Raw genomic sequence first — 22,546 nt, forward strand, 5'->3', positions numbered from 1 at the left:
AAACAGCAGTTACAAGGAGTCAGGGGCTGGCAGCTGCAGAGTTCGCCCTGACTAAGAAGGCTTTTTACCGGACCCGGAGTCCGAGGCTGTGGGGACTAATTCCTACCCAGCAGCAGAATCCGTCAGGCAGGGGATTTCAGGTCCTCTGGCCCAGAAGCCCGAAGGCACGGTCACACGCGTGGGACCAGCACCGCCATCGTGGAGCGGAAGCCATTAGAAGGCCCCGAGTCACCGGCCATACGGGTGAGCACCACACGGTACACTCAGGGACGTGGGCTACTTACATCAGCTCCTAGCAAGGTAGCCAGAAGAGTACAGTCAGTTTGGGAGGCCTACAACTACGCCTGGCCAGGGGAGATCCCATCTGCTCAAGGACTGACCAGGCCCCATCCGCTAGCAAGTACTCCGGGAGGGTCTTTTGTTGTTACCAGTAAAGACCCTGAACTACACCGTACCGTCTCTGAGTGGTTCCTGCTACCCCCATCATCCACGTCGGCTGCCCTGAGGCCATACCCCTCCCGTTGGGGGTTATACTATCACGCTGCACAATCCCACCATCGGCCTCAGCGGTCTGCCCTGCAGCAGCAGCCCCCTGGCTGCACTCAACGGGTGGCGTAGTCATCAACCATTTACTACTAATGGACTGCCGTCTAGTTTGACTCCCTGGGCACGGACCGGGTCACCGCCACGAGACTACAACCCTCCACAGATCCGGCTCCGGGTAAGCTCCCGCATGCGCAGCGCAGCGCGACACAGGCCCAGGGGCGCGTCAACTTTGGCGTAGTCGGCAGGATTTCGTGCCCGCAACCACCGGGTACTGCGTGCCTGAAAAAGAGACTTTTCAAACTTACCAGTGGTGAAGATTCCCGCCATCCGGCGCCATCTTCAGCCTTCTTCCCGCCATCGGTGAAGTTTCCCGCCATCCGGCGCCATCTTCGGCCTTCTTCCCGCCATCCGTGGAGTTTTCCCGCCGTTGGACGCCATCTTGAGGACGCCGCGCGGGAAGAAGAGGGGCGTGGACTCCGAAAGCGCGCGAGAACCCAAGCCCCGCCTCACGTCCGGACGTTGCGTAAGGTCCTGGAAGGAGCCCAGCAGACGCCGACGTCACAGGAGCGCGACGGAAGGTCCTCAACCCTGACGATCCACTGCGGAGCCGTGGCCTACGGAAGAGGATCATCGCAAGGTAGGCCACGGTCCACTAGGGGGGAGGAAGATGTCGGATACGGAGGAGAGCTTCACTACCTCGACCCCCGCCAGCGCCACCGCTGCTGCAGTTATGCCCTTCACCATGCCATATATCCCGGGAGCAGCTTGGCTACCCCAGTACTCAGGGGAGTCACATACCCTGCATGACTTTAGAGAAAAGCTGGATAGCCTCTTCCAGGTGTACCCCCTCACAGAAGAGCAAAAAGTGAGCATCCTGGTGGCCCAACTAACCGGGGCAGCCAAAAGAGAAGTAAAATCTTGGCCACCTGGGAGGAGGACTGTCGCAGAGATACTAACCCGGCTGAGGGACACCTTCGATACCCGCACCTCAGCCGAGATCAAGCTTAGATTCTACGGGTGCAAGCAGCGAGCGCATGAGAGTATAAGGGACTATGCACTAAACCTACAAGAGGCCCTGAGGGCCATAAAGCAGACCGACCCTGATGGGGTGGGAAACGAGGACAGGCTGTTGACTGAACAATTTATAGAGGGTTTATATTGCAATGCCCACCGAACCCAGTTGCGGGCAATGGCCTTACAGGATCCCCATCTGGACTTTGCACAGTTCAAGGATAGAGCTATCCGGGTGCTCCGAGAACCAGCACCGGGTGGCGTTGTGACCCACAGGCGCCCAGCTATCACTTACCACCAGGAGGCGGCGCCCTTGTCGGCAGGGCCTGTGGGAGCTCATGCGCAGGCTTTGGACAATGACCCGGCTCCAGACCTACACCATCAGGTCCAAGAGCTAGTTAAGAGCGTTGCTGCGCTAACCCGAACTGTGCAGTCTTTACAGGTTTCCACCCCAGGGAAGATCCAGCTGGCATCCGGACCGGAGGACATCCCGTGGCGTCGACCAAGGAGGACCCCACCGGCCAGAGGAAGACCCAGTGACCGATACAGCGAGGACGGACGACCCATCTGCCGCCGCTGCAATCAACCCGGACATATGGAAAGGTACTGTTCTTTAAACGGGCACAACCTGGGGTAGAGGGCCAACCCCCAGGAAAAAGATCACCAGGCCCATCGAACTGGCGCGACAGATATGTGGGAGGACGTCCAGTCTTGCCTGTGGTACTGGATGGCATTCCCATGAGTGCCCTACTGGATACCGGGTCACAGGTCACCACCATCCCGTACGTGCTCTTCAAGCAGTACTGGAATGACTCGGATATTACCCGCTACCCTGACGACGACTTGAGTATCATCGCCAGCAATGGCCAGCCCGTGCCACAGATCGGATTTAAAGAGGTGACCCTCAAAATCGGTAGAGTCGAACTGGCCGCACAGGGACTGATCATTGTAGATATTGATAAACATGAGAGTCACCCAAAAATAACTCTAGGAACTAACGTAATTGAAAATTGTCTTGCAGAGGTGATTTTCCTTTTACAGCAGGTTGCCAAGAACGCCAGCTCCGGCGAGCAGCGGGTGCTCCAGAAAGAGATCCGGGCACTGATGCAACGGCAACAAGTGGAACTCTCCGGCGGTGAGATTGGTAGCGTAAGAATGTGTGACCCTTTTCCTATTGCCATGCCCCCAAAAAGTGAAATGATGATTTGGTGCCGGGCAGCTATTGGTCTGAGAGGTAGAGATTACCAGGCAATGGTAGAACCAGTTTACTCAGACAGTAGGCCCACCATTTTGACAGCACGGGGGGTGGTCAATGTACGCCATGGGAGGGTGCCCGTTCGCATAATAAATATCGGGGAGAGGGAAGTGTACCTGCCCCGGTATGCCACGCTAGCCAAATTATATACCACTAATCAAAATTCTATACAATCTGTGGAACCCTTGCCTCCATCTCACCCGGAGGAAGGTAACGGCTCTAAGAAAGACATGGAGGACTGGTGTCAGCAACTACATCTGGGTACTGACTCCACTCCCTCACATCAGAAACAAGGAGTCTATCGGGTGGTTCAAGAGTATGAGAGAGTGTTTAGTAAACACCCGTTAGACTTCGGGCGAGTCAAGGGGGTAGAACACCGCATCCCCACGGGAGATCATCCTCCCATAAAAGAGAGGTATCGACCCGTACCCCCTGCACATTACCAACACGCCAAGGGGATGCTTAGAGACATGAAGGAGGCTGGGGTAATCCGGGATAGCTGTAGCCCCTGGGCAGCCCCACTAGTTTTAGTCAAAAAGAAAGACAACACCATGAGGATGTGTGTAGATTACCGGAAAATCAACCGTATCACACACAAGGATGCGTACCCCTTACCAAGGATAGAGGAGTCATTGGCTGCTTTAAGACCTGCTAACTTCTTCTCTACCTTGGATCTCACTAGCGGGTACTGGCAGGTTCCTGTAGCAGAGGCGGACCGGGAGAAGACCGCATTCACCACCCTGATGGGACTTAGCGAGTTCACCTGCATGCCGTTCGGACTCTGCAACGCCCCAGGAACCTTCCAACGATTAATGGAGTGCTGTCTGGGCCACAGAAACTTCGAGACGGTCCTGTTGTACCTGGACGATGTCATCGTATACTCCAAAACTTATGAGGACCACCTGAAACACCTGGCGGAGGTGTTCGAAGCTCTGGCGAGTTACGGCCTAAAGGTGAAACCCTCCAAGTGTCACCTCCTGAAACCAAAGGTGCAATACCTGGGACACGTGGTGAGCGCTGACGGAGTGGCTCCCGACCCCGATAAGATCACCGCAATTAAGGGATGGCCAAGCCCCTCCAGCGTAAAAGAAGTGCGGCAGTTCCTAGGGTTGGTAGGCTACTACCGAAGGTTTATTCCCGGTTTCACCAAAAAGGCAGCGCCTATGCAGGACCTCCTGATAGGCCAGTCCCGGAAGGCCAAGAACCAGAAGCCGCCCTTCAAATGGGAAGAGCTAGAAGAAGAGTCCTTCCGCCAGCTGAAGATGGCCCTCACGGGGGATGAAATCTTGGCGTACCCGGACTATAGCCAGCCCTTCATCCTCTACACCGACGCCAGTAACATCGGGCTAGGAGCCGTACTGTCCCAGATTCAGCAGGGGAGAGAACGAGTAATCTCCTATGCCAGCCGAAAACTGCGACCCACCGAAAGGAACCCCGAGAATTACAGCTCATTTAAGCTAGAGTTCCTGGCCGTGGTATGGGCAGTCACCGAGCGCTTTAGGCATTACCTCGCTTCTTCCCGGTTCACCGTATACACGGATAACAACCCGTTGACACACCTGGACACGGCAAGACTCGGTGCCCTGGAGCAGAGGTGGATGGCCCGTCTGTCCAACTACGAGTTCACAATCAAATACCGGGCAGGACGCTCCAATACTAACGCGGACGCCCTGTCCAGGATGCCCAACCTGCCGGACGAAGGAGAAGATCCGGAGGGACTGGAAGAAGTTGAACTCCCTGCGTTCCACCGTCATGGGACTATCCAGTATTCCCACCGGGTAAGGGGTAAGCAGGCTGCTACGTTGAACCCCTTACCCCACTACAACTGGGCGGAAACGCAAGACAGCGACCCTGCCGTCCGACTGGTGAAGGAGATGCTGACTCGGCCGGAGGCTCGCCTTGAACCAGACGCTCCGGAGGAAGCCAAACAACTATGGGCGGAGAAGAGTCGACTATTCCTTTACAAGGGGAAGTTGTGCCGCAGAATGGTCAACTCCCGGACGCATGAACTACTCTGGCAAGTAGTGGTGCCCCGAAGAGACGCAGCCATGGTGATGGAGGCATACCACGACGGAGCTGGACACTTCGGGTGGAAAAAGCTGGAGTTCCTGCTGCGCGAGCGGTTCCACTGGGTAGGCATGAGGGGAACCATCGAGAAGTGGTGCAGAGACTGTGGCCCGTGCAATCTGAGAAGGAAGGACCGGGCCAGCCAGAAGACTCCCCTGCAGTCCATCGTCACCCGGCAACCGTTGGAACTGGTAGCCTTGGATCATGTAAAACTGACCCCAAGCAGAAGTGGCTACGTCTACGCGTTAACCATCGTGGATCATTACTCCCGGTTCTTGGTTGTCGTCCCCGTCAAGGACTTAACGGCTCAAACAGCAGCTAGAGCCTTCCAGCAGCACTTCTGCCATCCACACGGGTACCCGGACCAAGTGCTGACGGACCAGGGAACTGCCTTTGAAGCGGAGGTCTTCCAGGAATTCTGCAATCTGTATGGCTGCCGGAAGATAAGGACGACACCCTACCATCCGCAAACTAATGGACTTTGTGAAAAAATGAACCAGGTGGTAATGGATCTTCTAAAAACATTGCCCCTGGAAGAACGCAGTCTGTGGCCTGAGAAGTTGCCCGATCTGGTGGACCTATACAACCACATCCCGGTAGGTTCCACCAACTGTACCCCGGCTTACCTAATGAGGGCAAGACCTGGTAAGTTACCTGTTGACCTGGAAATGGGAGTCCTGACACCCGAGGACACTTCACCAGAAACAGACTGGGACACAGAGAGGCAGCAGCAGTACCGGAGAGTACAGGAGAGCGTGGAGCGAAGTCTCTGTCAGGCTAGGGAAAAACAAGAGAAGACATACAACCAGTATGCTCCCGCTGTTCCCCTGGTACCCGGAGAGCAGGTCTTGAAGAGGAAGAGACGGCTCCACAAGTTGGACGACCAGTGGGAGAAGGACCCGTACACCGTACTGCCCTCAAGCCACGAAAACCCGAAGGTCTGTACCATCAGTAAAGACGGAGGGGAAACCACAGCCATTGTATCCCGGGACCACCTGAAGAAGTGTCCCGAACAACTGAGGAACCCTGAAGAGGAACAAGAAGACCATCGACCCGTGGAAGAAAGGGAAGATATGGTTAGTACCGCGCTCGGGGACTTCCCTCGGTCTTGGACTCAAGTCAATGGTGCAGTTGTGGTACCCGTACTCACCTTCCTCCAACCATCATCCCAAGAACCTACGGAGCAACGGGTAGAGCTGGAAGAACAGCCGGTCCGGGAGGCAGAAGACTCCACACTAGCAGAACAGGAGAATCAACCCTCTGCTTATAGTGAGCCTGCCGTACCCCTAGTGAGACAAAGAGCCGGTAGACAGCTGCCCAGTTTACCCTTGACAGCTCCTACACCCTGTAGTTCAGGGCCAGACAGTCAGCTCCGTAGGTCCACTAGGGCCACTAGAGGCCAGTTACCCGCACGTTGGAGGATCTAAATGTTTAAGCTATTTTATAATGTTTACCTGTCTATAGTTGCTTGTGTGTAATTTTGTATTTCTAGTTGTTTTTAGGAATCCTTGGTGGATTTACCGGGAATCCTTGTATATAGTTGGAGCGTAACCCAGGATGGACTAAAGACTGTCAAGGACTCGGGGTAGAACAGACCCCTACCTGGTTACGTCTCCCTGTGTTGGTGAAATGGACACCTTGCTTTCTTCAGAGACTGCACCCGGTTGCGGACACGCCGTAACCATCTTTATATGTTTTCTTATTGTATTATTAATGTTTTACCTTGTTATGTTTTCTAAATGTGTTTAGTCCCGGAGTACTAAATTTTACTAGGGGGGAATGTGACACCCCAGGGGTCTGGTTGCCACAGTAACGTAATGTTATGTCTGAGAGCAGGTGGGAGGTCCTTTAGTCAGGGATCCTGTGCATGCCACACCTCCTGCCCAGTCTTGGGAGGGGAAGAACTTCCCCTATAAAAACCTGGGGCTGAGGCAGGGTGAGTGAGTAGAAGAAGAGAAGAAGTAGAGACAGCATAGGAAGAAACAGCAGTTACAAGGAGTCAGGGGCTGGCAGCTGCAGAGTTCGCCCTGACTAAGAAGGCTTTTTATCGGACCCGGAGTCCGAGGCTGTGGGGACTAATTCCTACCCAGCAGCAGAATCCGTCAGGCAGGGGATTTCAGGTCCTCTGGCCCAGAAGCCCGAAGGCACGGTCACACGCGTGGGACCAGCACCGCCATCGTGGAGCGGAAGCCATTAGAAGGCCCCGAGTCACCGGCCATACGGGTGAGCACCACACGGTACACTCAGGGACGTGGGCTACTTACATCAGCTCCTAGCAAGGTAGCCAGAAGAGTACAGTCAGTTTGGGAGGCCTACAACTACGCCTGGCCAGGGGAGATCCCATCTGCTCAAGGACTGACCAGGCCCCATCCGCTAGCAAGTACTCCGGGAGGGTCTTTTGTTATTACCAGTAAAGACCCTGAACTACACCGTACCGTCTCTGAGTGGTTCCTGCTACCCCCATCATCCACGTCGGCTGCCCTGAGGCCATACCCCTCCCGTTGGGGGTTATACTATCACGCTGCACAATCCCACCATCGGCCTCAGCGGTCTGCCCTGCAGCAGCAGCCCCCTGGCTGCACTCAACGGGTGGCGTAGTCATCAACCATTTACTACTAATGGACTGCCGTCTAGTTTGACTCCCTGGGCACGGACCGGGTCACCGCCACGAGACTACAACCCTCCACAGATCCGGCTCCGGGTAAGCTCCCGCATGCGCAGCGCAGCGCGACACAGGCCCAGGGGCGCGTCATCTACCCTTAGCAGGAGGGTTGCTGATTAATTACCTCTCCTGCTGCTGCTGCTGCTGGCTGTCCAGCAGCAGACTGAAGGTGGCTGCTGCTGTGCGCAGGTATATAAAGGCTCAGAGCCTATTATGACACGCGCAGCCAGCGTTCCATTGCCACATTCCGTCTACTGCAGGCGGGATACCTGGATGGCTGAATGTCACTGAGAAGCTCACAGAGACCGCCATAAGCAACAGTTTAAAAGAATGCCACAGACTAATCAACCAAACTTTTTGGGTTGGTTTCTCTTTTATAGTCTGCAGGCATTAAATGAAAGAAGTCAGTGTTCCAGCAGAGGGAGACAACGTTTCAGAAAAGGCATTGTAGCAAACCAAAAAAGAAATTTTAAGCGCAGCAGAGTAACCAGCTCACATACCTGTTAGCTCAGGTGAGTTTAAAAGGCTGCTGTTGATAACAAGGGCATTTGCTAAATAGATGGTGTGTGTGCAACAATATACTGAAAGGTCAATTATATTGTGCAGCTTATCTCACCACCTGTAGTTATTTAGGTGAAAGCTCCAAAATGCTTGCCTAATATGTCTGTTTATCCAAAAGGAAGTATAGAGGGAGAGCTAGATAGATAGCATTGCATTACATTACATTACATGGCAATGCAATGCACAGTTGCTGAAGTTGAACCAAAATGAGCTTGTCATCTGTCTTCTGCAGCTTTTAACATGAAAAATCCAATGAGGAGAAGAAAAGCAAAGCCAAAGAGTCCATCCCAAAATCCGACAAACAAGCAAAATGAACAAAAAGCATTGAATTCAATTCTTTCTGATTTTAGAAACTGCATTAAAGAAGGGGTGCACTGGTCCTGGAGATACTGCAATACCAGGTCAATGCGTGGAGTGGACAGAGCAAGCTCTTTTTCCATCTCCCTGTTCTAAAAATCCATTTAATATATGGTCCCCAGATAGGGGACGTATCAGATATTAAACTGATAAGAACAGATACTACACTTGATCTTAGCCAAAAGGCCGAGAAGCGATAACCAGAATTGGTTTCCGACTACGGTGCCACCCAAGGATTCTGAAAAGTCCATTTGTGGAGATGGCCACCTGGACTCCCGTTAAGAAGACATGCTGTCAACCTCTAGATCCCTCACATGCCTGCACTTTTCGGCTTGCTGCTGCTGCAATCCACGCGTTTTAGATCTGCATAACTCCACCTCTTTTAGCACAGTACACTCAACCCCCGGCTGTTCCCACCCGCCTCAACACCGTTGGAAGGGAGGAGAACCAATTAAGGCGGGGGGGGGGGTGGAACGAGCAGCTGTCTACCCTTAGCAGGAGGGTTGCTGATTAATTACCTCTCCTGCTGCTGCTGCTGCTGGCTGTCCAGCAGCAGACTGAAGGTGGCTGCTGCTGTGCGCAGGTATATAAAGGCTCAGAGCCTATTATGACACGCGCAGCCAGCGTTCCATTGCCACATTCCGTCTACTGCAGGCGGGATACCTGGATGGCTGAATGTCACTGAGAAGCTCACAGAGACCGCCATAAGCAACAGTTTAAAAGAATGCCACAGACTAATCAACCAAACTTTTTGGGTTGGTTTCTCTTTTATAGTCTGCAGGCATTAAATGAAAGAAGTCAGTGTTCCAGCAGAGGGAGACAACGTTTCAGAAAAGGCATTGTAGCAAACCAAAAAAGAAATTTTAAGCGCAGCAGAGTAACCAGCTCACATACCTGTTAGCTCAGGTGAGTTTAAAAGGCTGCTGTTGATAACAAGGGCATTTGCTAAATAGATGGTGTGTGTGCAACAATATACTGAAAGGTCAATTATATTGTGCAGCTTATCTCACCACCTGTAGTTATTTAGGTGAAAGCTCCAAAATGCTTGCCTAATATGTCTGTTTATCCAAAAGGAAGTATAGAGGGAGAGCTAGATAGATAGCATTGCATTACATTACATTACATGGCAATGCAATGCACAGTTGCTGAAGTTGAACCAAAATGAGCTTGTCATCTGTCTTCTGCAACTTTTAACATGAAAAATCCAATGAGGAGAAGAAAAGCAAAGCCAAAGAGTCCATCCCAAAATCCGACAAACAAGCAAAATGAACAAAAAGCATTGAATTCAATTCTTTCTGATTTTAGAAACTGCATTAAAGAAGGGGTGCACCGGTCCTGGAGATACTGCAATACCAGGTCAATGCGTGGAGTGGACAGAGCAAGCTCTTTTTCCATCTCCCTGTTCTAAAAATCCATTTAATATATGGTCCCCAGATAGGGGACGTATCAGATATTAAACTGATAAGAACAGATACTACACTTGATCTTAGCCAAAAGGCCGAGAAGCGATAACCAGAATTGGTTTCCGACTACGGTGCCACCCAAGGATTCTGAAAAGTCCATTTGTGGAGATGGCCACCTGGACTCCCGTTAAGAAGACATGCTGTCAACCTCTAGATCCCTCACATGCCTGCACTTTTCGGCTTGCTGCTGCTGCAATCCACGCGTTTTAGATCTGCATAACTCCACCTCTTTTAGCACAGTACCCTCAACCCCCGGCTGTTCCCACCCGCCTCAACACCGTTGGAAGGGAGGAGAACCAATTAAGGCGGGGGGGGGGGTGGAACGAGCAGCTGTCTACCCTTAGCAGGAGGGTTGCTGATTAATTACCTCTCCTGCTGCTGCTGCTGCTGGCTGTCCAGCAGCAGACTGAAGGTGGCTGCTGCTGTGCGCAGGTATATAAAGGCTCAGAGCCTATTATGACACGCGCAGCCAGCGTTCCATTGCTACATTCCGTCTACTGCAGGCGGGATACCTGGATGGCTGAATGTCACTGAGAAGCTCACAGAGACCGCCATAAGCAACAGTTTAAAAGAATGCCACAGACTAATCAACCAAACTTTTTGGGTTGGTTTCTCTTTTATAGTCTGCAGGCATTAAATGAAAGAAGTCAGTGTTCCAGCAGAGGGAGACAACGTTTCAGAAAAGGCATTGTAGCAAACCAAAAGAGAAATTTTAAGCTCAGCAGAGTAACCAGCTCACATACCTGTTAGCTCAGGTGAGTTTAAAAGGCTGCTGTTGATAACAAGGGCATTTGCTAAATAGATGGTGTGTGTGCAACAATATACTGAAAGGTCAATTATATTGTGCAGCTTATCTCACCACCTGTAGTTATTTAGGTGAAAGCTCCAAAATGCTTGCCTAATATGTCTGTTTATCCAAAAGGAAGTATAGAGGGAGAGCTAGATAGATAGCATTGCATTACATTACATTACATGGCAATGCAATGCACAGTTGCTGAAGTTGAACCAAAATGAGCTTGTCATCTGGCTTCTGCAACTTTTAACATGAAAAATCCAATGAGGAGAAGAAAAGCAAAGCCAAAGAGTCCATCCCAAAATCCGACAAACAAGCAAAATGAACAAAAAGCATTGAATTCAATTCTTTCTGATTTTAGAAACTGCATTAAAGAAGGGGTGCACCGGTCCTGGAGATACTGCAATACCAGGTCAATGCGTGGAGTGGACAGAGCAAGCTCTTTTTCCATCTCCCTGTTCTAAAAATCCATTTAATATATGGTCCCCAGATAGGGGACGTATCAGATATTAAACTGATAAGAACAGATACTACACTTCATCTTAGCCAAAAGGCCGAGAAGCGATAACCAGAATTGGTTTCCGACTACGGTGCCACCCAAGGATTCTGAAAAGTCCATTTGTGGAGATGGCCACCTGGACTCCCGTTAAGAAGACATGCTGTCAACCTCTAGATCCCTCACATGCCTGCACTTTTCGGCTTGCTGCTGCTGCAATCCACGCGTTTTAGATCTGCATAACTCCACCTCTTTTAGCACAGTACCCTCAACCCCCGGCTGTTCCCACCCGCCTCAACACCGTTGGAAGGGAGGAGAACCAATTAAGGCGGGGGGGGGGGTGGAACGAGCAGCTGTCTACCCTTAGCAGGAGGGTTGCTGATTAATTACCTCTCCTGCGGCTGCTGCTGCTGGCTGTCCAGCAGCAGACTGAAGGTGGCTGCTGCTGTGCGCAGGTATATAAAGGCTCAGAGCCTATTATGACACGCGCAGCCAGCGTTCCATTGCCACATTCCGTCTACTGCAGGCGGGATACCTGGATGGCTGAATGTCACTGAGAAGCTCACAGAGACCGCCATAAGCAACAGTTTAAAAGAATGCCACAGACTAATCAACCAAACTTTTTGGGTTGGTTTCTCTTTTATAGTCTGCAGGCATTAAATGAAAGAAGTCAGTGTTCCAGCAGAGGGAGACAACGTTTCAGAAAAGGCATTGTAGCAAACCAAAAAAGAAATTTTAAGCGCAGCAGAGTAACCAGCTCACATACCTGTTAGCTCAGGTGAGTTTAAAAGGCTGCTGTTGATAACAAGGGCATTTGCTAAATAGATGGTGTGTGTGCAACAATATACTGAGAGGTCAATTATATTGTGCAGCTTATCTCACCACCTGTAGTTATTTAGGTGAAAGCTCCAAAATGCTTGCCTAATATGTCTGTTTATCCAAAAGGAAGTATAGAGGGAGAGCTAGATAGATAGCATTGCATTACATTACATTACTTGGCAATGCAATGCACAGTTGCTGAAGTTGAACCAAAATGAGCTTGTCATCTGGCTTCTGCAACTTTTAACATGAAAAATCCAATGAGGAGAAGAAAAGCAAAGCCAAAGAGTCCATCCCAAAATCCGACAAACAAGCAAAATGAACAAAAAGCATTGAATTCAATTCTTTCTGATTTTAGAAACTGCATTAAAGAAGGGGTGCACCGGTCCTGGAGATACTGCAATACCAGGTCAATGCGTGGAGTGGACAGAGCAAGCTCTTTTTCCATCTCCCTGTTCTAAAAATCCATTTAATATATGGTCCCCAGATAGGGGACGTATCAGATATTAAACTGATAAGAACAGATACTACACTTGATCTTAGCCAAAAGGCCGAGAAGCGATAACCAGAATTGGTTTCCGACTACGGTGCCACCCAAGGATTCTGAAAAGTCCATTTGTGGAGATGGCCACCTGGACTCCCGTTAAGAAGACATGCTGTCAACCTCTAGATCCCTCACATGCCTGCACGTTTCGGCTTGCTGCTGCTGCAATCCACGCGTTTTAGATCTGCATAACTCCACCTCTTTTAGCACAGTACCCTCAACCCCCGGCTGTTCCCACCCGCCTCAACACCGTTGGAAGGGAGGAGAACCAATTAAGGCGGGGGGGGGGGTGGAACGAGCAGCTGTCTACCCTTAGCAGGAGGGTTGCTGATTAATTACCTCTCCTGCTGCTGCTGCTGCTGGCTGTCCAGCAGCAGACTGAAGGTGGCTGCTGCTGTGCGCAGGTATATAAAGGCTCAGAGCCTATTATGACACGCGCAGCCAGCGTTCCATTGCCACATTCCGTCTACTGCAGGCGGGATACCTGGATGGCTGAATGTCACTGAGAAGCTCACAGAGACCGCCATAAGCAACAGTTTAAAAGAATGCCACAGACTAATCAACCAAACTTTTTGGGTTGGTTTCTCTTTTATAGTCTGCAGGCATTAAATGAAAGAAGTCAGTGTTCCAGCAGAGGGAGACAACGTTTCAGAAAAGGCATTGTAGCAAACCAAAAAAGAAATTTTAAGCGCAGCAGAGTAACCAGCTCACATACCTGTTAGCTCAGGTGAGTTTAAAAGGCTGCTGTTGATAACAAGGGCATTTGCTAAATAGATGGTGTGTGTGCAACAATATACTGAGAGGTCAATTATATTGTGCAGCTTATCTCACCACCTGTAGTTATTTAGGTGAAAGCTCCAAAATGCTTGCCTAATATGTCTGTTTATCCAAAAGGAAGTATAGAGGGAGAGCTAGATAGATAGCATTGCATTACATTACATTACTTGGCAATGCAATGCACAGTTGCTGAAGTTGAACCAAAATGAGCTTGTCATCTGGCTTCTGCAACTTTTAACATGAAAAATCCAATGAGGAGAAGAAAAGCAAAGCCAAAGAGTCCATCCCAAAATCCGACAAACAAGCAAAATGAACAAAAAGCATTGAATTCAATTCTTTCTGATTTTAGAAACTGCATTAAAGAAGGGGTGCACCGGTCCTGGAGATACTGCAATACCAGGTCAATGCGTGGAGTGGACAGAGCAAGCTCTTTTTCCATCTCCCTGTTCTAAAAATCCATTTAATATATGGTCCCCAGATAGGGGACGTATCAGATATTAAACTGATAAGAACAGATACTACACTTGATCTTAGCCAAAAGGCCGAGAAGCGATAACCAGAATTGGTTTCCGACTACGGTGCCACCCAAGGATTCTGAAAAGTCCATTTGTGGAGATGGCCACCTGGACTCCCGTTAAGAAGACATGCTGTCAACCTCTAGATCCCTCACATGCCTGCACTTTTCGGCTTGCTGCTGCTGCAATCCACGCGTTTTAGATCTGCATAACTCCACCTCTTTTAGCACAGTACCCTCAACCCCCGGCTGTTCCCACCCGCCTCAACACCGTTGGAAGGGAGGAGAACCAATTAAGGCGGGGGGGGGGTGGAACGAGCAGCTGTCTACCCTTAGCAGGAGGGTTGCTGATTAATTACCTCTCCTGCTGCTGCTGCTGCTGGCTGTCCAGCAGCAGACTGAAGGTGGCTGCTGCTGTGCGCAGGTATATAAAGGCTCAGAGCCTATTATGACACGCGCAGCCAGCGTTCCATTGCCACATTCCGTCTACTGCAGGCGGGATACCTGGATGGCTGAATGTCACTGAGAAGCTCACAGAGACCGCCATAAGCAACAGTTTAAAAGAATGCCACAGACTAATCAACCAAACTTTTTGGGTTGGTTTCTCTTTTATAGTCTGCAGGCATTAAATGAAAGAAGTCAGTGTTCCAGCAGAGGGAGACAACGTTTCAGAAAAGGCATTGTAGCAAACCAAAAAAGAAATTTTAAGCGCAGCAGAGTAACCAGCTCACATACCTGTTAGCTCAGGTGAGTTTAAAAGGCTGCTGTTGATAACAAGGGCATTTGCTAAATAGATGGTGTGTGTGCAACAATATACTGAAAGGTCAATTATATTGTGCAGCTTATCTCACCACCTGTAGTTATTTAGGTGAAAGCTCCAAAATGCTTGCCTAATATGTCTGTTTATCCAAAAGGAAGTATAGAGGGAGAGCTAGATAGATAGCATTGCATTACATTACATTACATGGCAATGCAATGCACAGTTGCTGAAGTTGAACCAAAATGAGCTTGTCATCTGGCTTCTGCAACTTTTAACATGAAAAATCCAATGAGGAGAAGAAAAGCAAAGCCAAAGAGTCCATCCCAAAATCCGACAAACAAGCAAAATGAACAAAAAGCATTGAATTCAATTCTTTCTGATTTTAGAAACTGCATTAAAGAAGGGGTGCACCGGTCCTGGAGATACTGCAATACCAGGTCAATGCGTGGAGTGGACAGAGCAAGCTCTTTTTCCATCTCCCTGTTCTAAAAATCCATTTAATATATGGTCCCCAGATAGGGGACGTATCAGATATTAAACTGATAAGAACAGATACTACACTTGATCTTAGCCAAAAGGCCGAGAAGCGATAACCAGAATTGGTTTCCGACTACGGTGCCACCCAAGGATTCTGAAAAGTCCATTTGTGGAGATGGCCACCTGGACTCCCGTTAAGAAGACATGCTGTCAACCTCTAGATCCCTCACATGCCTGCACTTTTCGGCTTGCTGCTGCTGCAATCCACGCGTTTTAGATCTGCATAACTCCACCTCTTTTAGCACAGTACCCTCAACCCCCGGCTGTTCCCACCCGCCTCAACACCGTTGGAAGGGAGGAGAACCAATTAAGGCGGGGGGGGGGTGGAACGAGCAGCTGTCTACCCTTAGCAGGAGGGTTGCTGATTAATTACCTCTCCTGCGGCTGCTGCTGCTGGCTGTCCAGCAGCAGACTGAAGGTGGCTGCTGCTGTGCGCAGGTATATAAAGGCTCAGAGCCTATTATGACACGCGCAGCCAGCGTTCCATTGCCACATTCCGTCTACTGCAGGCGGGATACCTGGATGGCTGAATGTCACTGAGAAGCTCACAGAGACCGCCATAAGCAACAGTTTAAAAGAATGCCACAGACTAATCAACCAAACTTTTTGGGTTGGTTTCTCTTTTATAGTCTGCAGGCATTAAATGAAAGAAGTCAGTGTTCCAGCAGAGGGAGACAACGTTTCAGAAAAGGCATTGTAGCAAACCAAAAAAGAAATTTTAAGCGCAGCAGAGTAACCAGCTCACATACCTGTTAGCTCAGGTGAGTTTAAAAGGCTGCTGTTGATAACAAGGGCATTTGCTAAATAGATGGTGTGTGTGCAACAATATACTGAGAGGTCAATTATATTGTGCAGCTTATCTCACCACCTGTAGTTATTTAGGTGAAAGCTCCAAAATGCTTGCCTAATATGTCTGTTTATCCAAAAGGAAGTATAGAGGGAGAGCTAGATAGATAGCATTGCATTACATTACATTACTTGGCAATGCAATGCACAGTTGCTGAAGTTGAACCAAAATGAGCTTGTCATCTGGCTTCTGCAACTTTTAACATGAAAAATCCAATGAGGAGAAGAAAAGCAAAGCCAAAGAGTCCATCCCAAAATCCGACAAACAAGCAAAATGAACAAAAAGCATTGAATTCAATTCTTTCTGATTTTAGAAACTGCATTAAAGAAGGGGTGCACCGGTCCTGGAGATACTGCAATACCAGGTCAATGCGTGGAGTGGACAGAGCAAGCTCTTTTTCCATCTCCCTGTTCTAAAAATCCATTTAATATATGGTCCCCAGATAGGGGACGTATCAGATATTAAACTGATAAGAACAGATACTACACTTGATCTTAGCCAAAAGGCCGAGAAGCGATAACCAGAATTGGTTTCCGACTACGGTGCCACCCAAGGATTCTGAAAAGTCCATTTGTGGAGATGGCCACCTGGACTCCCGTTAAGAAGACATGCTGTCAACCTCTAGATCCCTCACATGCCTGCACTTTTCGGCTTGCTGCTGCTGCAATCCACGCGTTTTAGATCTGCATAACTCCACCTCTTTTAGCACAGTACCCTCAACCCCCGGCTGTTCCCACCCGCCTCAACACCGTTGGAAGGGAGGAGAACCAATTAAGGCGGGGGGGGGGTGGAACGAGCAGCTGTCTACCCTTAGCAGGAGGGTTGCTGATTAATTACCTCTCCTGCTGCTGCTGCTGCTGGCTGTCCAGCAGCAGACTGAAGGTGGCTGCTGCTGTGCGCAGGTATATAAAGGCTCAGAGCCTATTATGACACGCGCAGCCAGCGTTCCATTGCCACATTCCGTCTACTGCAGGCGGGATACCTGGATGGCTGAATGTCACTGAGAAGCTCACAGAGACCGCCATAAGCAACAGTTTAAAAGAATGCCACAGACTAATCAACCAAACTTTTTGGGTTGGTTTCTCTTTTATAGTCTGCAGGCATTAAATGAAAGAAGTCAGTGTTCCAGCAGAGGGAGACAACGTTTCAGAAAAGGCATTGTAGCAAACCAAAAAAGAAATTTTAAGCGCAGCAGAGTAACCAGCTCACATACCTGTTAGCTCAGGTGAGTTTAAAAGGCTGCTGTTGATAACAAGGGCATTTGCTAAATAGATGGTGTGTGTGCAACAATATACTGAAAGGTCAATTATATTGTGCAGCTTATCTCACCACCTGTAGTTATTTAGGTGAAAGCTCCAAAATGCTTGCCTAATATGTCTGTTTATCCAAAAGGAAGTATAGAGGGAGAGCTAGATAGATAGCATTGCATTACATTACATTACATGGCAATGCAATGCACAGTTGCTGAAGTTGAACCAAAATGAGCTTGTCATCTGGCTTCTGCAACTTTTAACATGAAAAATCCAATGAGGAGAAGAAAAGCAAAGCCAAAGAGTCCATCCCAAAATCCGACAAACAAGCAAAATGAACAAAAAGCATTGAATTCAATTCTTTCTGATTTTAGAAACTGCATTAAAGAAGGGGTGCACCGGTCCTGGAGATACTGCAATACCAGGTCAATGCGTGGAGTGGACAGAGCAAGCTCTTTTTCCATCTCCCTGTTCTAAAAATCCATTTAATATATGGTCCCCAGATAGGGGACGTATCAGATATTAAACTGATAAGAACAGATACTACACTTGATCTTAGCCAAAAGGCCGAGAAGCGATAACCAGAATTGGTTTCCGACTACGGTGCCACCCAAGGATTCTGAAAAGTCCATTTGTGGAGATGGCCACCTGGACTCCCGTTAAGAAGACATGCTGTCAACCTCTAGATCCCTCACATGCCTGCACTTTTCGGCTTGCTGCTGCTGCAATCCACGCGTTTTAGATCTGCATAACTCCACCTCTTTTAGCACAGTACCCTCAACCCCCGGCTGTTCCCACCCGCCTCAACACCGTTGGAAGGAAGGAGAACCAATTATGGCGGGGGGGGGGGTGGAACGAGCAGCTGTCTACCCTTAGCAGGAGGGTTGCTGATTAATTACCTCTCCTGCTGCTGCTGCTGCTGGCTGTCCAGCAGCAGACTGAAGGTGGCTGCTGCTGTGCGCAGGTATATAAAGGCTCAGAGCCTATTATGACACGCGCAGCCAGCGTTCCATTGCCACATTCCGTCTACTGCAGGCGGGATACCTGGATGGCTGAATGTCACTGAGAAGCTCACAGAGACCGCCATAAGCAACAGTTTAAAAGAATGCCACAGACTAATCAACCAAACTTTTTGGGTTGGTTTCTCTTTTATAGTCTGCAGGCATTAAATGAAAGAAGTCAGTGTTCCAGCAGAGGGAGACAACGTTTCAGAAAAGGCATTGTAGCAAACCAAAAAAGAAATTTTAAGCGCAGCAGAGTAACCAGCTCACATACCTGTTAGCTCAGGTGAGTTTAAAAGGCTGCTGTTGATAACAAGGGCATTTGCTAAATAGATGGTGTGTGTGCAACAATATACTGAAAGGTCAATTATATTGTGCAGCTTATCTCACCACCTGTAGTTATTTAGGTGAAAGCTCCAAAATGCTTGCCTAATATGTCTGTTTATCCAAAAGGAAGTATAGAGGGAGAGCTAGATAGATAGCATTGCATTACATTACATTACATGGCAATGCAATGCACAGTTGCTGAAGTTGAACCAAAATGAGCTTGTCATCTGGCTTCTGCAACTTTTAACATGAAAAATCCAATGAGGAGAAGAAAAGCAAAGCCAAAGAGTCCATCCCAAAATCCGACAAACAAGCAAAATGAACAAAAAGCATTGAATTCAATTCTTTCTGATTTTAGAAACTGCATTAAAGAAGGGGTGCACCGGTCCTGGAGATACTGCAATACCAGGTGAATGCGTGGAGTGGACAGAGCAAGCTCTTTTTCCATCTCCCTGTTCTAAAAATCCATTTAATATATGGTCCCCAGATAGGGGACGTATCAGATATTAAACTGATAAGAACAGATACTACACTTGATCTTAGCCAAAAGGCCGAGAAGCGATAACCAGAATTGGTTTCCGACTACGGTGCCACCCAAGGATTCTGAAAAGTCCATTTGTGGAGATGGCCACCTGGACTCCCGTTAAGAAGACATGCTGTCAACCTCTAGATCCCTCACATGCCTGCACTTTTCGGCTTGCTGCTGCTGCAATCCACGCGTTTTAGATCTGCATAACTCCACCTCTTTTAGCACAGTACCCTCAACCCCCGGCTGTTCCCACCCGCCTCAACACCGTTGGAAGGGAGGAGAACCAATTAAGGTGGGGGGGGGGGTGGAACGAGCAGCTGTCTACCCTTAGCAGGAGGGTTGCTGATTAATTACCTCTCCTGCTGCTGCTGCTGCTGGCTGTCCAGCAGCAGACTGAAGGTGGCTGCTGCTGTGCGCAGGTATATAAAGGCTCAGAGCCTATTATGACACGCGCAGCCAGCGTTCCATTGCCACATTCCGTCTACTGCAGGCGGGATACCTGGATGGCTGAATGTCACTGAGAAGCTCACAGAGACCGCCATAAGCAACAGTTTAAAAGAATGCCACAGACTAATCAACCAAACTTTTTGGGTTGGTTTCTCTTTTATAGTCTGCAGGCATTAAATGAAAGAAGTCAGTGTTCCAGCAGAGGGAGACAACGTTTCAGAAAAGGCATTGTAGCAAACCAAAAAAGAAATTTTAAGCGCAGCAGAGTAACCAGCTCACATACCTGTTAGCTCAGGTGAGTTTAAAAGGCTGCTGTTGATAACAAGGGCATTTGCTAAATAGATGGTGTGTGTGCAACAATATACTGAAAGGTCAATTATATTGTGCAGCTTATCTCACCACCTGTAGTTATTTAGGTGAAAGCTCCAAAATGCTTGCCTAATATGTCTGTTTATCCAAAAGGAAGTATAGAGGGAGAGCTAGATAGATAGCATAGCATTACATTACATTACATGGCAATGCAATGCACAGTTGCTGAAGTTGAACCAAAATGAGCTTGTCATCTGGCTTCTGCAACTTTTAACATGAAAAATCCAATGAGGAGAAGAAAAGCAAAGCCAAAGAGTCCATCCCAAAATCCGACAAACAAGCAAAATGAACAAAAAGCATTGAATTCAATTCTTTCTGATTTTAGAAACTGCATTAAAGAAGGGGTGCACCGGTCCTGGAGATACTGCAATACCAGGTCAATGCGTGGAGTGGACAGAGCAAGCTCTTTTTCCATCTCCCTGTTCTAAAAATCCATTTAATATATGGTCCCCAGATAGGGGACGTATCAGATATTAAACTGATAAGAACAGATACTACACTTGATCTTAGCCAAAAGGCCGAGAAGCGATAACCAGAATTGGTTTCCGACTACGGTGCCACCCAAGGATTCTGAAAAGTCCATTTGTGGAGATGGCCACCTGGACTCCCGTTAAGAAGACATGCTGTCAACCTCTAGATCCCTCACATGCCTGCACTTTTCGGCTTGCTGCTGCTGCAATCCACGCGTTTTAGATCTGCATAACTCCACCTCTTTTAGCACAGTACCCTCAACCCCCGGCTGTTCCCACCCGCCTCAACACCGTTGGAAGGGAGGAGAACCAATTAAGGCGGGGGGGGGGGGGGGTGGAACGAGCAGCTGTCTACCCTTAGCAGGAGAGTTGCTGATTAATTACCTCTCCTGCTGCTGCTGCTGCTGGCTGTCCAGCAGCAGACTGAAGGTGGCTGCTGCTGTGCGCAGGTATATAAAGGCTCAGAGCCTATTATGACACGCGCAGCCAGCGTTCCATTGCCACATTCCGTCTACTGCAGGCGGGATACCTGGATGGCTGAATGTCACTGAGAAGCTCACAGAGACCGCCATAAGCAACAGTTTAAAAGAATGCCACAGACTAATCAACCAAACTTTTTGGGTTGGTTTCTCTTTTATAGTCTGCAGGCATTAAATGAAAGAAGTCAGTGTTCCAGCAGAGGGAGACAACGTTTCAGAAAAGGCATTGTAGCAAACCAAAAAAGAAATTTTAAGCGCAGCAGAGTAACCAGCTCACATACCTGTTAGCTCAGGTGAGTTTAAAAGGCTGCTGTTGATAACAAGGGCATTTGCTAAATAGATGGTGTGTGTGCAACAATATACTGAAAGGTCAATTATATTGTGCAGCTTATCTCACCACCTGTAGTTATTTAGGTGAAAGCTCCAAAATGCTTGCCTAATATGTCTGTTTATCCAAAAGGAAGTATAGAGGGAGAGCTAGATAGATAGCATTGCATTACATTACATTACATGGCAATGCAATGCACAGTTGCTGAAGTTGAACCAAAATGAGCTTGTCATCTGGCTTCTGCAACTTTTAACATGAAAAATCCAATGAGGAGAAGAAAAGCAAAGCCAAAGAGTCCATCCCAAAGTCCGACAAACAAGCAAAATGAACAAAAAGCATTGAATTCAATTCTTTCTGATTTTAGAAACTGCATTAAAGAAGGGGTGCACCGGTCCTGGAGATACTGCAATACCAGGTCAATGCGTGGAGTGGACAGAGCAAGCTCTTTTTCCATCTCCCTGTTCTAAAAATCCATTTAATATATGGTCCCCAGATAGGGGACGTATCAGATATTAAACTGATAAGAACAGATACTACACTTGATCTTAGCCAAAAGGCCGAGAAGCGATAACCAGAATTGGTTTCCGACTACGGTGCCACCCAAGGATTCTGAAAAGTCCATTTGTGGAGATGGCCACCTGGACTCCCGTTAAGAAGACATGCTGTCAACCTCTAGATCCCTCACATGCCTGCACTTTTCGGCTTGCTGCTGCTGCAATCCACGCGTTTTAGATCTGCATAACTCCACCTCTTTTAGCACAGTACCCTCAACCACCGGCTGTTCCCACCCGCCTCAACACCGTTGGAAGGGAGGAGAACCAATTAAGGCGGGGGGGGGGGGTGGAACGAGCAGCTGTCTACCCTTAGCAGGAGGGGTGCTGATTAATTACCTCTCCTGCTGCTGCTGCTGCTGGCTGTCCAGCAGCAGACTGAAGGTGGCTGCTGCTGTGCGCAGGTATATAAAGGCTCAGAGCCTATTATGACACGCGCAGACAGCGTTCCATTGCCACATTCCGTCTACTGCAGGCGGGATACCTGGATGGCTGAATGTCACTGAGAAGCTCACAGAGACCGCCATAAGCAACAGTTTAAAAGAATGCCACAGACTAATCAACCAAACTTTTTGGGTTGGTTTCTCTTTTATAGTCTGCAGGCATTAAATGAAAGAAGTCAGTGTTCCAGCAGAGGGAGACAACGTTTCAGAAAAGGCATTGTAGCAAACCAAAAAAGAAATTTTAAGCGCAGCAGAGTAACCAGCTCACATACCTGTTAGCTCAGGTGAGTTTAAAAGGCTGCTGTTGATAACAAGGGCATTTGCTAAATAGATGGTGTGTGTG

At 48.7% G+C, this 22,546-nt stretch overlaps 11 non-coding genes across 11 annotated transcripts; all 11 read right to left on the minus strand.

Annotated features, from left to right (window-relative positions):
* Window positions 1-8,466: 8,466 nt before the first annotated feature.
* LOC141226444 (U2 spliceosomal RNA) lies at window positions 8,467-8,657 on the minus strand. Its single transcript, XR_012293575.1, has one exon. It is a non-coding gene; the product is annotated as a U2 spliceosomal RNA (small nuclear RNA).
* Window positions 8,658-9,778: 1,121 nt separating this feature from the next.
* Window positions 9,779-9,969, minus strand: LOC141226741 (U2 spliceosomal RNA). Its single transcript, XR_012293864.1, has one exon. It is a non-coding gene; the product is annotated as a U2 spliceosomal RNA (small nuclear RNA).
* A 1,121-nt stretch (window positions 9,970-11,090) lies between these two features.
* LOC141226175 (U2 spliceosomal RNA) lies at window positions 11,091-11,281 on the minus strand. The gene has a single exon (XR_012293401.1). It is a non-coding gene; the product is annotated as a U2 spliceosomal RNA (small nuclear RNA).
* Window positions 11,282-12,402: 1,121 nt separating this feature from the next.
* Window positions 12,403-12,593, minus strand: LOC141226742 (U2 spliceosomal RNA). The gene has a single exon (XR_012293865.1). It is a non-coding gene; the product is annotated as a U2 spliceosomal RNA (small nuclear RNA).
* Window positions 12,594-13,714: 1,121 nt separating this feature from the next.
* LOC141226743 (U2 spliceosomal RNA) lies at window positions 13,715-13,905 on the minus strand. Its single transcript, XR_012293866.1, has one exon. It is a non-coding gene; the product is annotated as a U2 spliceosomal RNA (small nuclear RNA).
* Window positions 13,906-15,025: 1,120 nt separating this feature from the next.
* On the minus strand, window positions 15,026-15,216 carry LOC141226744 (U2 spliceosomal RNA). The gene has a single exon (XR_012293867.1). It is a non-coding gene; the product is annotated as a U2 spliceosomal RNA (small nuclear RNA).
* A 1,120-nt stretch (window positions 15,217-16,336) lies between these two features.
* LOC141226745 (U2 spliceosomal RNA) lies at window positions 16,337-16,527 on the minus strand. The gene has a single exon (XR_012293868.1). It is a non-coding gene; the product is annotated as a U2 spliceosomal RNA (small nuclear RNA).
* Window positions 16,528-17,647: 1,120 nt separating this feature from the next.
* Window positions 17,648-17,838, minus strand: LOC141226746 (U2 spliceosomal RNA). Its single transcript, XR_012293869.1, has one exon. It is a non-coding gene; the product is annotated as a U2 spliceosomal RNA (small nuclear RNA).
* Window positions 17,839-18,959: 1,121 nt separating this feature from the next.
* Window positions 18,960-19,150, minus strand: LOC141226124 (U2 spliceosomal RNA). Its single transcript, XR_012293351.1, has one exon. It is a non-coding gene; the product is annotated as a U2 spliceosomal RNA (small nuclear RNA).
* A 1,121-nt stretch (window positions 19,151-20,271) lies between these two features.
* LOC141226747 (U2 spliceosomal RNA) lies at window positions 20,272-20,462 on the minus strand. Its single transcript, XR_012293870.1, has one exon. It is a non-coding gene; the product is annotated as a U2 spliceosomal RNA (small nuclear RNA).
* A 1,125-nt stretch (window positions 20,463-21,587) lies between these two features.
* LOC141226748 (U2 spliceosomal RNA) lies at window positions 21,588-21,778 on the minus strand. Its single transcript, XR_012293871.1, has one exon. It is a non-coding gene; the product is annotated as a U2 spliceosomal RNA (small nuclear RNA).
* Window positions 21,779-22,546: the final 768 nt, after the last annotated feature.

The sequence above is a fragment of the Phyllobates terribilis genome, unplaced genomic scaffold (genome assembly GCF_046119375.1).
Source record: "Phyllobates terribilis strain yellow unplaced genomic scaffold, ASM4611937v1 Scaffold_414__1_contigs__length_1644244, whole genome shotgun sequence".
NCBI classification, from domain to species: Eukaryota; Metazoa; Chordata; class Amphibia; order Anura; family Dendrobatidae; genus Phyllobates; species Phyllobates terribilis.